This window comes from Pinus tabuliformis, chromosome 6 (genome assembly GCF_031772625.1).
Source record: "Pinus tabuliformis cultivar Carrire ecotype Pingquan chromosome 6, CPIR1, whole genome shotgun sequence".
Taxonomy (NCBI): domain Eukaryota; kingdom Viridiplantae; phylum Streptophyta; class Pinopsida; order Pinales; family Pinaceae; genus Pinus; species Pinus tabuliformis.
Genome location: NC_142292.1, coordinates 1734867968 through 1734883570, shown reverse-complemented (window position 1 = coordinate 1734883570; position 15603 = coordinate 1734867968). Strand labels below are relative to the sequence as shown.

The following is a 15603-nucleotide window of genomic DNA, read 5'->3' as shown; positions in this document are numbered from 1 at the left end:
TAACTACTCAAAACTTCAAATTCATTTAAGTCCACATAATGAAGACCAAAACGCAAAGTGTAACCACTCAAAATTTCAAAGTCATCTAGGAAAGACCATATAAAGTATCCACGGATGTCTGACCCATTCCTACCACAATGAATAAACATTTTATGTCTGAGAGATATTCATCATTTCACAAATTCCTACCACAATGAATAAACATTTTATGTTTCAGAAATGCTATACCTTATTGCTACAAGCACATACTGAAGGACCTCTTGATGGAGATCCGTCTTGAATTGGTCATTCAAAACCTCAGAAAGGGGAATAGAAGAATTATTAGGCTTTGAAAATCCTGTCCAGACATGAAAGCTGATATTGTAAGTCCAAAACAGATAATTAGATGGTCAATGATCAAAAAGTGTAGCACCAATCTGCCTATATTTTCTTGAACCTGCATAAATCTTAAGTGTACAGAGAGCTCTCATTGAGGACCTGAAAACCTAACTTGTGGTAGAGGAATAACATAAGAAGAGTGCCCACCATTTTCATGCACAATAATAGGAATATTATGGGAACGGTCCTCAATATATTCAAGCACTGCCTGCATGCTTTGTGGTACAACTGGCATACCCAAAAATGATCTCTGCCACAAATTTCAGCATGAGGTAAATATTTTTTTGTCAAGATATAAACATACTTAAAACATATTGTTTAAAATTTATAAAATGTTTAGTTGAATTTTTGGATTCTATTTGTCTCTCAATTTAGAATTATGTTTCTAAACTAAGGCATAGTTTAAATCCAAAATTTCTATCGAACTTTTAAAATCTACATACTCATATTTATAAAAAGCTCCTGCTAAAAAGAAAAAGAAAACATATGATTATAATAGGACATGTGATTCTTCAGAATCTTCTTACATCGACGCTGATGGGAATTCCATCTCGTTCCACTACATTCATCAAGCAGTACAGAACATCCATAAAATGTTCTTAATACCAATGTTCTTGCAATGTATCACTTTTGAATTTAAAATAACATAAAACTTCAACGGATCAAAACCATTTTCCTTTATGATTTGAAGACAGTAATTTTATTCTTCATAGATTTAAGGAGGCCAAGCTAAAAGGCTGTTAGAAGACGAGATTTATTGAGTTAAATCTATTTGTGAAAATGACTCTCGTACCTGCAGTTCCAATGGACATATCTTGAGCATAGTCTCTTGACATAAGTTCACCTTTTCTTGGAACATCAAAAAAATACCTGGTAACATAGTGATTGACACCAATGAATTCCAATGACCCTTGTAACTTTTGAGCATGTTCCTTTGTAAATGAAGGTAACCGAGAACCCACTATATTCCTCATGCTCCTTGGATAGTCTCCAGAAACAAATGGGTCTAAAAGCCTAGATTTTGGAAAAAGAAATTAATTTAGGGTGGTTGTCTGCCCTCAACCAAACAAAAGTACACCTATTTGCATCCACTTCAACAATATAGCTATTAATTATTTGAATCACTACGAAAACCCCAACTGAAAAAGAGGAGAAATAACAATTGGTGAGACTGCTCTATGGTACTCAAGGTTCTGGAAACATAAGTCCAAAACAGATAATTAGATGGTCAATGAAAAAAAAGTGTAGCACCAATCTGCGTATGTTTTCTTGAACCTGCATAAATCTTAAGTGTACAGAGAGCTCTCATTGAGGACCTGAAAACCTAACTTGTGGTAGAGAAATAACATAAGAAGAGTGCCCACCATTTTCATGCACAATAATAGGAATATTATGGGAATGGTCCTCAATATATTCAAGCACTGCCTGCATGCTTTGTGGTACAACTGGCATACCCAAAAAATGATCTCTGCCACAAATTTCAACATGAGGTAAATATTTTTTTGTCAGGGTATAAACATACTGTTTAAAATTTATAAAAAGTTAGTCGAATTTTTGGATTCTATTTGTCTCTCAGTTTAGAATTATGTTTCTAAACTAAGGCATATTTTAAATCCAAAATTTCTATCGAACTGTAAAAATCTACATACTCATATTTATAAAAAGCTCCTGCTAAAAATAAAAAGAAAACATATGATTATAATAGGACATGTGATTCTTCAAAATCTTCTTACATTGACGCTGATGGGAATTCCATCTCGTTCCACTACATTCATCAAGCAGTACAGAATAGCCATAAAATGTTCTTAATACCAATGTTCTTGTGATGTATCACTTTTGAATTTAAAATAACATAAAACTTTAGCGGATCAAAACCATTTTCCTTTATGATTTGAAGATAGTAATGTTATTCTTCATAGATTTAAGGAGGCCAAGTTGAAAGGCTGTTAGAAGATGAGATTTATTGAGTTAAATCTATTTGTGAGAATGACTCTCGTACCTGCAGTTCCAATTGACATATCTTGAGCATAGTCTCTTGACATAAGTTCACCTTTTCTTGGAACATCAAAACAATACCTGGTAACATAGTGATTAACACCAATGAAGTCCAATGACCCTTGTAACTTTTGAGCATGTTCCTTTGTAAATGAAGGTAACCGAGAACCCACTATATTCCTCATGCTCCCTGGATAGTCTCCAGAAACAAATGGGTCTAAAAGCCTAGATTTTGGAAAAAGAAATTAATTTAGGGTGGTTGTCTGCCCTCAACCAAACAAAAGTACACCTATTTTCATCCACTTCAACAATATAGCTATTAATTATTTGAATCACTACGAAAACCCCTACTGAAAAAGAGGAGAAATAACAATTGGTGAGACTGCTCTATGGTACTAAGGTTCTGGAAACATAAGTTAACTTGAAAATTCATTGTTAAAGAAATCACTCACCAACCCACCATAAAATAATTTTCTCTTTAAATAGCAGCCACATCTGTGGATTTATTGGTAAGAGGTATCATCCAATGTACTAAAACTACTACAAAAACCCCAACTGAAAAAGAGGAGAAATAACAATTGGTGAGACTGCTCTATGGTACTCAAGGTTCTGGAAACATAAGTTAACTTGAAAATTCATTGTTAAAGAAATCACTTACCAGCCCACCATAAAATCATTTGCTCTTTGAGTATCAGCCACATCTATGGATTTATTGGTAAGAGGTATCATCCAATGTACTAAAATTACTAATCCAATCCAGCCCTTTTGCTTTTCCTGCATTCATCGAGAAATTTATAAAATCTCATAGAATGAATGGAGATGAACATAGATCAGAGAGGAAAAGAACCCGATAGGTTTTCCTATACAACTCCACAACAACTATATGTGATAGAAAAACATGGTGACCAACAATATATGGCTCAACAGTTGAGTTTCCAGCAGTACAATTTCCAAATGGTTGGGAACATCTTTGAGGTGGGAAAACGTCGTCATCATATCCTGCAGTGCCAAAAACATTGGGCTCATTGAAAGTGGACCAATATTTCACTCGATCACCAAACTATCTGAAACACACATCTGCATAACCTTTAAAATCCTCCCTGCATAAGATCGAAGTAGATTATAGAACTCTGCTTCTCTAACCATAAGATTATTAATGCACCAATAAATTGATGCTTTGACTTGTGTGTCAACCCACATGGGAAGAAAAACAAGAACAGGAGATGACATAAGATGTTTACACAATCTGTGGATTTAAGAAACCTCCATAGGAATCTTACAGAGCTTGGGGCAGATCAAAGTGGTACAATGTCACATGTGGTTGAATGCCTGAGACATGCATTGTGAAATGATTAACAGTTTTGAGGATGATAGTCATAGGAATAAAAACAAAGTAGAGAGACAAGTTTGTCAATAAATACTACCATGGGACAAAATCTCATTCATGAGGTTATTATAGTACTCAACACCTTTTGGGTTGATGGGTCCTTTGCCATCTACATCAATATATGTGAAATAGTTATTTCCTACCATTTTCCATTGAGTGTTTACTAAATTCTCAGGATTAAACATGTGGTCAGAGCTCAAATAGAAATATACCAGGAATAAGCCTGGGCCATGAGATTGAAAATCTAAAGGCATCTACTCCCATCATAGACATTAGATCAATATCCTCCTTCAAAACCCACATGAAATTTTACATCAGGTTGATACCCAAATCATCTAGGAGTTTAACTATTGATACATTAGTATGAAAACAACAATAATGGGGTTGGACATGCACATAAAGCTTGAGGATGGCTTACAAGTAGCCACTGCATATAGGTTGTCCTAGAGACATTTATTGTTCCTAGATTTTCATATAATAATACCTTGTAACGATGGTATTGATCAACAGCTACATCTCCCTTACCTCCATCCATAGTAATCCCTGACAATACAGTTAAAACAAACAACAGCTCACTTCCAGCCTTGGCCTTGAAAGTCCCAAAGTAAAGTAAGGAACTGGGTAGAATGCAAATGAAGGGATGAATGAAGATATGTGATGAAACAGACCTTCCCTGTGAGTGAAAGTGTCAAAGATGCTTGGCTTCCGGCCATCTTCTGTTGTAGCTCGTTCATACTGCAAAAAACCAATTGTTATTTTGCAAAGAAACATGCTGGACAATATTCCATATGGGCACAAATTGGAATTGACTAACAGAGACAAATTAACATTTCACATTTGTATCTTTGCTAATTGTTTATGTTCTATAAATACTGATAAAATGATAACCTTACAGAAAAAGAAGACATCACTTTGTAGGGTGTGTTATTTGTATTTACACAATTGATTTTTTTATTCAATCAGCTATGCTATTCTCTGTGTTTTTGCTAGGTTCCTTCATCACCACCATCATTGGGAAATTCATTTCCCTCTTGAATTATGAAATGAGTAGCAATTCCCAATTGATCTCACGCTACCACCACAAAGAAGCTAGCAATCCTGATATACAAATCGAACCAGCCATCCTATCAAGCAATCCATGTAGTTATCAATTTATAGCTTTGACAACCCAAAACTCAAATCTTTTATATCTAATATACACAGAAATTTTCACATTAATATGTCTAGATCTCATTCTAAGATCTTTACAAATCTGATACAGAGGTAAACCAGATTTTTCATACCATGACAAGCAATATTAGCAAGTCTTGGAGACTTTCTTATGTAATGTCTCCTCCTTATTTGATATTGTTGCTTTAGTATGGTTTGATACAGAAACTTAATTGTAGATATGGGTCTCCTGATCTCTTGCAAACATTCTGATCTGATGATTGTTATAGCTATGCATCCCATGAATACTATGGATATTTTAACTGCAAACCTTCTGATTGAATATAGGAATATTATCATACAAGTTTCTGCTCTTATGTAGAAATTGGAAGTATAAGCCTTCTCATCTTTAGGAAGGCTTTTGTATGAAGAACTTGTCTACTCCTCTATAAACAATAATATACCATAGAGAAATGCTACAATGGTCTGATGAATAAAGGCCCGAAACCATAGACAGTTTCTTTGCACCTGATACACTGATTGTATAGACTTATTGCTATACACAGAATATAGCAAGTTGCTATTGTTCGTTCCATGCACAAATTATGACAATTTTCATGTATACCATAGAAACTATTATACAGATCAGTTGTAGAAAGAACAATCTATTTTGAGTTAGTATCCATAAAATTTTGACGTATACCAATCTTAGTCCTGTTGAAAAGAATTCAAAATCTCTGTGATGAGCAGTTTCTTAGGTGGTCCAATGCATGTTCTGAATTTAGGGAAGTCTGAAATTCTATTGACTGTCATTCAATGTGCTTAGGAAGTTCTACTTTTGGAAAGTTTGATTGCGCTGCATTGAATTAAGCAAGGCTGAAACATTATTGTTGACGTTGTAGCTGTAGTTGTTCAAATTACTTCATATGTTCTCATAACAGTGAGGTAAAATAGTCTTCACATAATCTCCGTAGCATTAGGATTGACATGGTTTGATCAATAGATAAATACCTCTAAAGGCATCCCTGCCAAGTTCAAGGGCACATTCTGCCAAGCATTTTCTGTTGCTCTCTCATCCTTGCACTGTTGTCAATGCTTCTGGAATAGAAGAAATAATTCAAAATTCATCCACAAATTTTGAAAAAACCATTATTAATCAAATGCACCTAAATGACCATAACAAAATACCATTATTAATCAAATGCTCCTAAGAGACCATGACCAAATCCATGTAGCTGATGGTTGAATTTACTTTTGCACCATTTCGAACAGTGATATTGGCAGGCCCTGTTTCTCTCGATTGCTGTGCAATGAGGGATCTAACTTTCCTGCCACCTAACCATGGATGCAGAGAATCTAATCAAGATAAATTCTCAGATTCTTCATTTTACTACCCAATACCCACTACTCACAAATCTACCACCGAATTTTCCAGACTGAGGAATAATTGAAATTCTCAGCTTAAAGAAAGGCAAATGATGCATGGTTAACCTCTTTCTCAATGATTACTGGCGCTCCATATTCGTAAGCCGCCTGCTATCAGAAAAAAAAAAAGAAAAAAGAAAAACACTGAACATAAATTTACAGGAATGGAGGATGTATATCACTTCACATCATTGCATGAAATTTTTAAAATCAAATCAATTCCCCATTTATTGAGCCAATCTTGTTTATAACCAATAATCAAAGGGATAGACACAAAGAATTTTTAGATAAATATACTTTGCGTTACCTGTGTCGCCTCATCATTCAATTGTTGGAACCCTGCACTCGCCGTACATTCCTTCAACCTGTTTAAACCCTCTTCCATATATATATATATATATATATATATATATATATATATATATATATATATATATATATATATATATATCTATATATCTATATATATATATATATATATATATATATATATATATATATATATATATATATATATATATATATATATATATATATATAGATATATACACGAAAGCTAATATGGATCTACGATTCTATACTATTTTAACTTGTAGAGTTGTAACCTGTAGAATTGAGATAAAAACGAACATCAACAATTCATATAGAGCAACCAACCTGGAGCTGAGGGGTTTGCCATGGCAGAATTAGCACTACCAATTTTGTTGATCCTTTGTTAATATGGAATCAATAGAATTTTCATCAGAGTAGACTACTTTGATCCAAAACACCCAAAAGAACATAATAAACCCTGAACATGTCAAATATAAATGAGGAGCACAATTCCTAAGAAGAATAATGATAAGCTGTACTATGAATCCTCAGATACTAGGTGAATAACTCCTGATACCCAAAAGATTGCAATATCAAATGATCATAGACAATTGTGCATGTCAATGATCATAATAATATCATATATTTACACCAAATATATACTAATTCTCAGCCATTACTAGTGTAGTTCCAGTTCCAGGACTCCTTAAATTCACTGGAGGGCCATAACAATTACCTCCCTTCTAGGAATGCTTCATTCCGAAAGCATAAGATCCAAATTACTCAAAAAAGTATGACAAGGATTGACAGACAAATATAGATGGAGAGTACAGCTCCCAAGAATAATAATAATGATAACTTACAGAACAATTTCTAAGATACTAAGAGAATATAACCCCTAATAAGTTATAACCCAAAATATCATAATTTTATTAGATAGTATAGAACAGTAAATATGAATTGACTATAATAATCTCCTATATATACTAATTCTCAGCCATTACTCACATAGACCAAATTCCCAAGGATATCTACCCTTTGCTTATACAAGTGACCCTTATATTTGCTAGAATACCATAACATAGACCCGACTTAATATATTCCAGTAGTTTAATGATTAACATAAACATCGAGTTTACAAATAATGATAGCCGTGAAACACTAAATGTTTTATCAAACATGCAGGAGAGGTATTTCTGTTGCCAAATCAAAACATAATTGGAGGTGACAATGCCAAACAAATAGCAATAAATGGTTTGAAAACTCAGTGCAGTTGAATGGAAATGGCATCAAACAGCAAGCATTCAAAATATTTCCCGGAATTCTTATTGCAAGGTCAAACAGAACACATTCAAGCGTGAACCCCTTACAACTACAATAACTAATTTGGATAATAACAATTAACCTACCAATAAGAAATGTCAAAAACAGTTAGGTTGCCTACAAACAGTTAACTAGGTAAATAAGAATCGTTCAAGATCCACAACAAAACTAAAACGAAAATGGCGAAGCCCCTGCTGAACAAGGGAAATTACAAGCAAGTCCTTAATAAAGCTGAAACCACAAGTAAATTGCAGGGCTCTGGAATTGTTAAAAGATTCTCCAAGGAATTAGAACAACCATTGTACCTATTTATCTTTTTGTAAGTCTATAATGCCTATATTTATTTCGTAAAGGGGACATCCTTGGACACAGAGTCCCAATCTTGAAGGATATCCTCAACATCCTGGACATGGGGAATAATGTCGTCTGCAATTGATAGGGTGACAATCGTCAAAGCCTCTCTTAAATTGTGGTATGTATGAACTGTCTTCATCCTTTATTCCCTAACAGCATAATTCTTCCCATGTAATTTATGGCAGTCAGAAAGCATTCCTCCTTGTGTAAGTCTTGCCATAACTGCTCCTTCCTAGACGCATATCAGTTTTAATAAACTCTCAACCCTGTGTGTCGGTTTCAACTCTTTGGAGAAAAGCAAGGACAGAGAATCTAGTCCTGACTTCAAACACCAAAACCCAGTTTTTGTTGGTTGTACTGTGAGAGCATTTAATGAACTGTTTCACCCTGTCAACCAGAGGTTTCAATGTGTGACCAACAAAGCAAACAACACTTTCCATTTAATAAATTTACTCTCTTATCATACCAACAATCTTACAATGCTACAAACAACAATGATTTTCTCTAATCAACACCATGAAAATAACATATACGATACCTTCATATTTTTCCTCTTTGTTTTCTTGATGATAAATTTTTAAGAATACCGTGAATCTGAAGATACAACCTGCTGCCTCCAAATAGCAGTAAACATGAATAGCATCCAATGACAGGAGCAAAAACGAACTCTACCATCAATTGTTTCCTCTTTGTTTTTTTGATGATCAAGTTTTAAGAATACCTGGAATCTGAAGAGACAACCCATTGCCTTCAGATAACAGTGAACATCAATAGTAGTCATTGGATAGGAGCAACAATGAACTTGCGTAATCAGCATCTAACAAACCAAAATGATGATTTTTTCAGCAGAAATGTATTCTTATTACCATTAACTACTTCTTCATGATGGCAGCAACATCATCTTCTAGAGTGATCTCTTCAATGTTTCATATTCTAAAGCAAAAATGGTTCCCTAGTTATTTTAACTTTTCATAAAAATGCAACAAATTTAGCAGAAGTGGTAGATTCAATAGCAGTGGTAAGGAACTTCAAATCCGGAGAAATGCTTTGTGTGACATCATCAAATTCTACACCTGGAAGGCCATTTCTTCAAAATTTTGCAATGAACAACCATAAAATCAGCAGCCACACTAATTGGAAAACCACACAAGTATCCAACAGATGCAAAATAGTTGTAGTAAACACAATTTATCCAGCACATAAAAAACGCAATGTCACCTTAGAATTTTTAAAGCATCATTTCATTTGTTCATTATACTATTAATATATTCATTTGTGCAACTTACAAAATGACAGTACGATTTTCAAGCATCATAATGGCAATAAAAATACAAACAACTGCAATAATTTAATGGAAAAGCAATGTTAGTGTCTGCAATAAATTAAGCCATGCAATTCTTCTTAACTCAAACGTACAACTCAAACATATCATTACTGATGCTGCTGCGCCAATGTTCAATATGATAGCTCCAATAAATGCCACTGATAGGCTGACAAAAGGTCTACACATCATGACAATCAATTGCAGAATATTTTTGTTGGAAATGATATCTCTACCATTGTGTAGCTGTGATACCACATTGATTTTGAGCATGAAGGTTTTCACAGTGAGTAATAAATGTACTGTGATTTTCTGAAATGTGTTTTAACAATTAGCCTTCCATTTCTTCATCTTCATGCTCATCATCCTCGAGTGTAAGATCACCAAGAAGCTCATCCAAAGGTATAGAAGGAACATATTTACCATCTGTCATAGACGTTGTATCTGCTCGCTGATAATTTTCATTTCTGTACAATGCAATCTTGGATTGCATCTCCTTGTCTTCCTCCAGTTCATCCAAAAATTTTCATAGTCCTCCCATTCCTTCGCATCCTCCATTCTACCTCTGGAAGATGGTTCAACCTCCATGGGCAATGTCTTAAGCTTCCAAGGCCTAGGCTTGCCCCATTTCTTCTGGCGCTTCTCTTCGTAACTTTTCTCCACCAAAACCACATCTGGAAGATTAAGTCCTTTGTATTTATCTAAATCCACATCATTAGTATTTGCACCATAGAGATCAAAACCAAGAGCATAGTCACTAGGACTCAAAAGATGGCCCAGATGAGTTTTCACTGTAAAAATAGTGTCATTCTTTCCAAAGTCTGAAACACGGGCTACCTTTGCCTCTGCCAATGAATACTTGATACCACCCACAGTAGTCAAACCCATCTCAACTTCAATACCCAATACAATATATTCAACCAACTGCCAGTTTGAAAGGAGAGGCTTAAAAGGAACCCCCCAATACTGATTCGTGTCCATAAAAGCATGCCTCGAAGTAAATGGGTCAAGCAGCATAATATGGGTACTCACTTTTGTGCACAGAAAAAGGGGACCTAAGTTACCCAAGTTTACCGCAACCTTTGTAGGGAGGCAAATCAAATCCTCCTTGCAAATAGGGCAGATCTGAACAGATAAAGTGTACTTATAATTGTATGTATTGCTCTTTGAATCCTGAGACACAAGTTGTTTGTCATTGCGATTCAAAATAGGCACCACATTGCCCAAAAAGCTCACAAACCTAACTGCATGACTTCTATTAGCAAAGAAAAAATCAACACCCTCATGCACTTGTTTAACATTGACTGCCTAAGCAGCTACACCGTGCTTGAGAATCAACTGTTCCAGATCGAAGAATGTTCTCCTATGGCTAACATGTTGCCTGACTTGCACAACAGCCACGTACTGATCTGGGTTGGACTGAAACCTTGTACAGTGTTCACACATATGATCTTGCTAAACATATTCAACAACGTAAGCCTGTTCCAATATAGCCCCATTGAGCACTTCCTTTTGTATTCGCAACTTGACCTTGATTCTCTTAGAATGGGGTTTGGTCCATATGAATTCAACATGCACAAGCCTAACCTTGTTCAAATTCTTGAGCCTCTTAATGCAAAATGTTAAGAGTTCCTTGGATTCTAATTGGGCTTTTATCCATGTTTTGGGGGGCTGTAAATACGAATTACATTCAAGGCAATGAAGGACTATTACGTGTTTTTGTAGACCTTCTGTGATATCCACTTGGGTTCGTATACAATTAACACACATGTTTGCTGTGTTGGGTGGCATGGAAATACCGCACATACAGCACAGTACTCAACCCACAGTCTGTTGTACTGTAAACATATCGACCATTGGACCCTCGGCCATTTCTACACTGTTTTAGACCGCGAAATGAAGGAATCTGCATCGCGTTTTAGCACTGGAAATGTAAAACAAATAAGACAGAGAACAAACTTACTCCAAACACTTAAGCGATATAAGCAACACAAGATTTCAAGTATTTAAAGATAAAATGCATTAGATGTTTTTCATAAAATAAAACCCTAAAACCTACCGTTGTAGACTGTAAAGACTGAGAAGAATTAACCACTAAATTGTTCTACTATGATCAATTCAGAGCCTGAAATACAGAAATTTAAAAAGGATTTTTGTAGATCCAAAAAATGTGGGTAAAGGGTTAGTTAATGCCAACCTGACAGATAACAGACAGGTCGAATTCCCCCCTGAGAACTTGAAATTTTTGCACTAGCATACAAACCAAGCAAGACTGGATGCGCAAACTGGGAATTACTCCACTGGACTTTGCTTGCAAAGGCGACCTCTCAGATCTGGCAGCTTGTCAGGCATGCAAGGATAGCAGAGACCTTGTTGAGAGAGAGCTGGTAAAAATGTACACAAACTTGATAAACGTGGTAACCTCTAAGATATGCTACTATTTCACTTGTCTGTATGCCATTGGAGTGGCTAATGAATTCAGCCCCAAAACCCAAAGCACTGCTCAGTGTGTCCTCAGGTTGCCTTTCATCTAGACCACGTCGCATGGCTGAGTTATGGCCTACTGTGTCATGGGTGCTGTTGTAGCCCTCCTGATCTGCACTCTCGGGCTTCTGTATTGTTTGTGGGCGAGGAAGAGGAGTCGTAAGGTTAAGCCTAGGGGATTTGCGAGGTGGAATGAGGAACATCTGAAATAGTCCGTGAACACAGGTGCAGGTTGGTTTGACATTGAAGAGATCAAGGCCACCACTGATAATTTCAGCGAAGCCAAGGGGGCTTCGCTACTGTGTACATGGGAACACTTCCGGCTGGTCAGCGGGTTGCAGTGAAGAGAATCAGAAATTGCACTCCAGAATGTGATTATGAATTTCTAAACGAAGTGGAGGTCATCAACAGCATTAAGCACCGGAATCTAGTGGTTTTGAGAGGCTGTTGTGTCGCCAGCAACGACAGGGAGGGGCACTAGCTGTTTCTAATATACAATTACATGCTCAATGGAACTCTCGATGACCACTCTTTGGAGAAAAATCCAAAGCCCGACCTCTGAGCTGGTCGCAACGAAAGAATCTAATCCTTGGGATTGCCAAAGGGTTGGCTTATCTGCACGACGATACTGAGCATACCATTTATCACAGAGACATCAAACCCACTACCATTCTGCTGGATGATGAAATGAATGCTTGTGTGGCAGATTTTGGTCTGGCAAGGATCATGGCTAAGGAAGAAGGAAAATCACACCAGACGACGAGGATAGCGGGGACGCACAACTACTTGGCTCCTGAATATGCTCTCTATGGTCGATTTACTGACAAGAGAGATGTCTATAGTTTTGGTGTTGTGTTGTTGGAGATCATGAGTGGCAGAAAGGCTTTGGACACCTCTGCGGATTGCGCCTCTCACTATCTTATTATAGATTGGGGATGGAGATTGGTGAAAGAAGGCAGAACCAGTGAAATAATAGACGAGAGAATCCGACAGAGCGGGGTAGAGCGTTTGATGGAGAGATTTGTTTTGGTGGGTATTCTATGCGTGCATGTTATGGTGGCATTCAAACCTGGAATGGTGGAGGTCGTGAAGATGTTGGAGGGAGAAGCAGAGATCCATGAAATTCCTGACCGGCCTTTGCCGCTTATGCGTCATGGAACCGTTACAACCACTCAACTACCTTCCATTAATCAAACGATTAACAATACTCTAATCGTCTAACACATAATCTAATGGCACACAGCGATGACAGGTAGATTTTAGGGAAGTTCATTTCAGAGGGAAACGCCTTACGACGTAAATATATAGTTAAAAAACTATATAATATAAATAATACTATATATATAATATATAAAAATATTTAAATAAAGATAAATTTGAATTCCATTTGGAGCCAATTAGGAAATTTCCCTTTCACACAACCACACTAGCGAATCTGGAGGTGACACTTGTCACAGCTCCATTAGGTGAAAACTGAAGAAGACTCCCCTCGCTGACTGCACTGTTGATTGGACTGCCATGTCATCATTCTATCCCATTCAGTAAATTTTTTAGTTGTTTAGGAAAACAAACAGCAAGCCTTTTCTCCTTCATTAGGACTCCATTTTCAACAAAACGAATTGAGTTGCGATCATCTTGACAAGATGGACACAACCATACAATTTTCAAGCCAATCTAAGAACTTTGAATTTTGAGCTAAATATTGATCACCTGATCAACCTTTTAGGGCAAGCTATGCATTTTTAGGGTTTGATTTTTCACTTCTTTATTAGGCCTCAAAATGATGTTATGTGTCATATCAAGGATAACAAGGGATAAAACTTTGTGAAAACCCACTTAGGCATTTGAAATGATAAGGATAGCCACTTGAAAACATAAGTTTTAGTTTTTCCTATGAGTGCTACGGAAATATTTCGTAGCACCAACTATAGGCTTGCAATAGGTTGATTTCATTACAAAAACTTATGGAATGCTTAGGATGAAGTGAAATAACTTGTTTAGACATGTTCCTAAGCTTATCTTGCAATTTCCATATATAGTTTTTACAAGCCCTTACATCTCTTGCACAATTAACTGAAAAGCATAACCTGTGAACCTTTAGGAAAGATACAAACTTGGTGCTAACAATTGAAGAAGATGGTTCATCCTTAAACATTACTCTCCTCTCAGTCCTCATATTTTCTTTTTTAGCCAGCAAATTTGCTTCCACTCCTATAGCATTGTTTTGCATAGCTTCCAATGTATCAGGATTTCTTTCTCTCAACTAATAATCTAGCTCAACATCAAAACCATCAAGATAGTGAAGCAAGACTAAACCAGGAGGGTCTAATATCAGCTAAGATTGAATTATAAACCCTATTGAACCTAGCAAAAAACTCTTGAATTGTTTCCCCTGGGATTCTCTTTAGATTTTCATATTTGGCCAAGATCTGCAAAGGGATTTTCTTCACCTCCCATCTAGCAAGGAACAACTGTTCAAATTAATGAAAGTTTGCAATGCCTCTTGCTGGAAGTCCTCTAAACCATTTCTTAACTTCCCCTAAGAAACTTTGTGTAAAAAGTCTTAATTTAACATATTCATGATCTACCTCCTCCAAATCTATGAAGTCATTGAATTTATCCACATCTTTTTAAGCTGCAATACATCCTGTCCCATCAAATTAAAGTAAACGTTGACCATAATTCAGAGGAAGATCATGTAGTGGAGCTTGGAGATTGAGAGGGGCATATCTAGCAACCATGGTTATATGAGATGAGGTAGAAGGACTAACACTAGGAGTTTGGAATGAATATGGAAAAGGAAGTGAAATTATTGTTGTAACAATTGATGAAATAGGTATAGCAGATCCAACAAAAATAACTGGAGTAGAACAATATGGAATGGAAAATGGAAGTGAAACAAACAAAAAAGAAATTGGTGGGACAAAATGCTGAAATGTAGGAGATTTAGAAACAACTACTTGAAGTTGATGAACTAAATGCTCTAATTTGTGAAATTGTAACCAAATATCTTTGTCTTCTTGTGAGACACTTAATCCTTGAAAAGTAGTACTAGGATTATAAGGTTTAAATTTTGTTTCATCAAGGATTGTTTCTGACAAATTAGACTCTAATTTTGACCTAAATAAACTATGCTTGAATTTTAGATCAAATTGGATGTCTTCAACAAATTTTATCTCTTTAGGTAGAGACAAAGACTTTTCTAAAAGAATGGTACCTATTTCTTTTGCATACTTCCTTTTCTTGAAAAAAAATTTAGGGCTTGTCAGGATCTCTGGTATATTAGGATCTAGGTTGCTCCTTGTGTAAATCCTTCTATGCACCAAAATTTCCAATGGAATCACCTCAAACTTTGAACTGTGGAGTCGCCAGCGCAATTATAAAAACCAATGTTGTTATCTAACCTTATATTTTCCCTCAGAAAGTAGATCTTATCATTAAAAACGATTATGGGGAAGATGTACTTTTGTATCCC

General features: G+C 35.9%; 2 pseudogenes; one reads left to right on the top strand and one right to left on the bottom strand.

Moving 5' to 3' along the window:
• Positions 1 to 9975: 9975 nt before the first annotated feature.
• Positions 9976 to 11507, bottom strand: LOC149265822 (uncharacterized; annotated as a pseudogene).
• Positions 11508 to 12435: 928 nt separating this feature from the next.
• LOC149265821 (putative receptor-like protein kinase At1g11050 pseudogene) lies at positions 12436 to 13349 on the top strand (annotated as a pseudogene).
• Positions 13350 to 15603: the final 2254 nt, after the last annotated feature.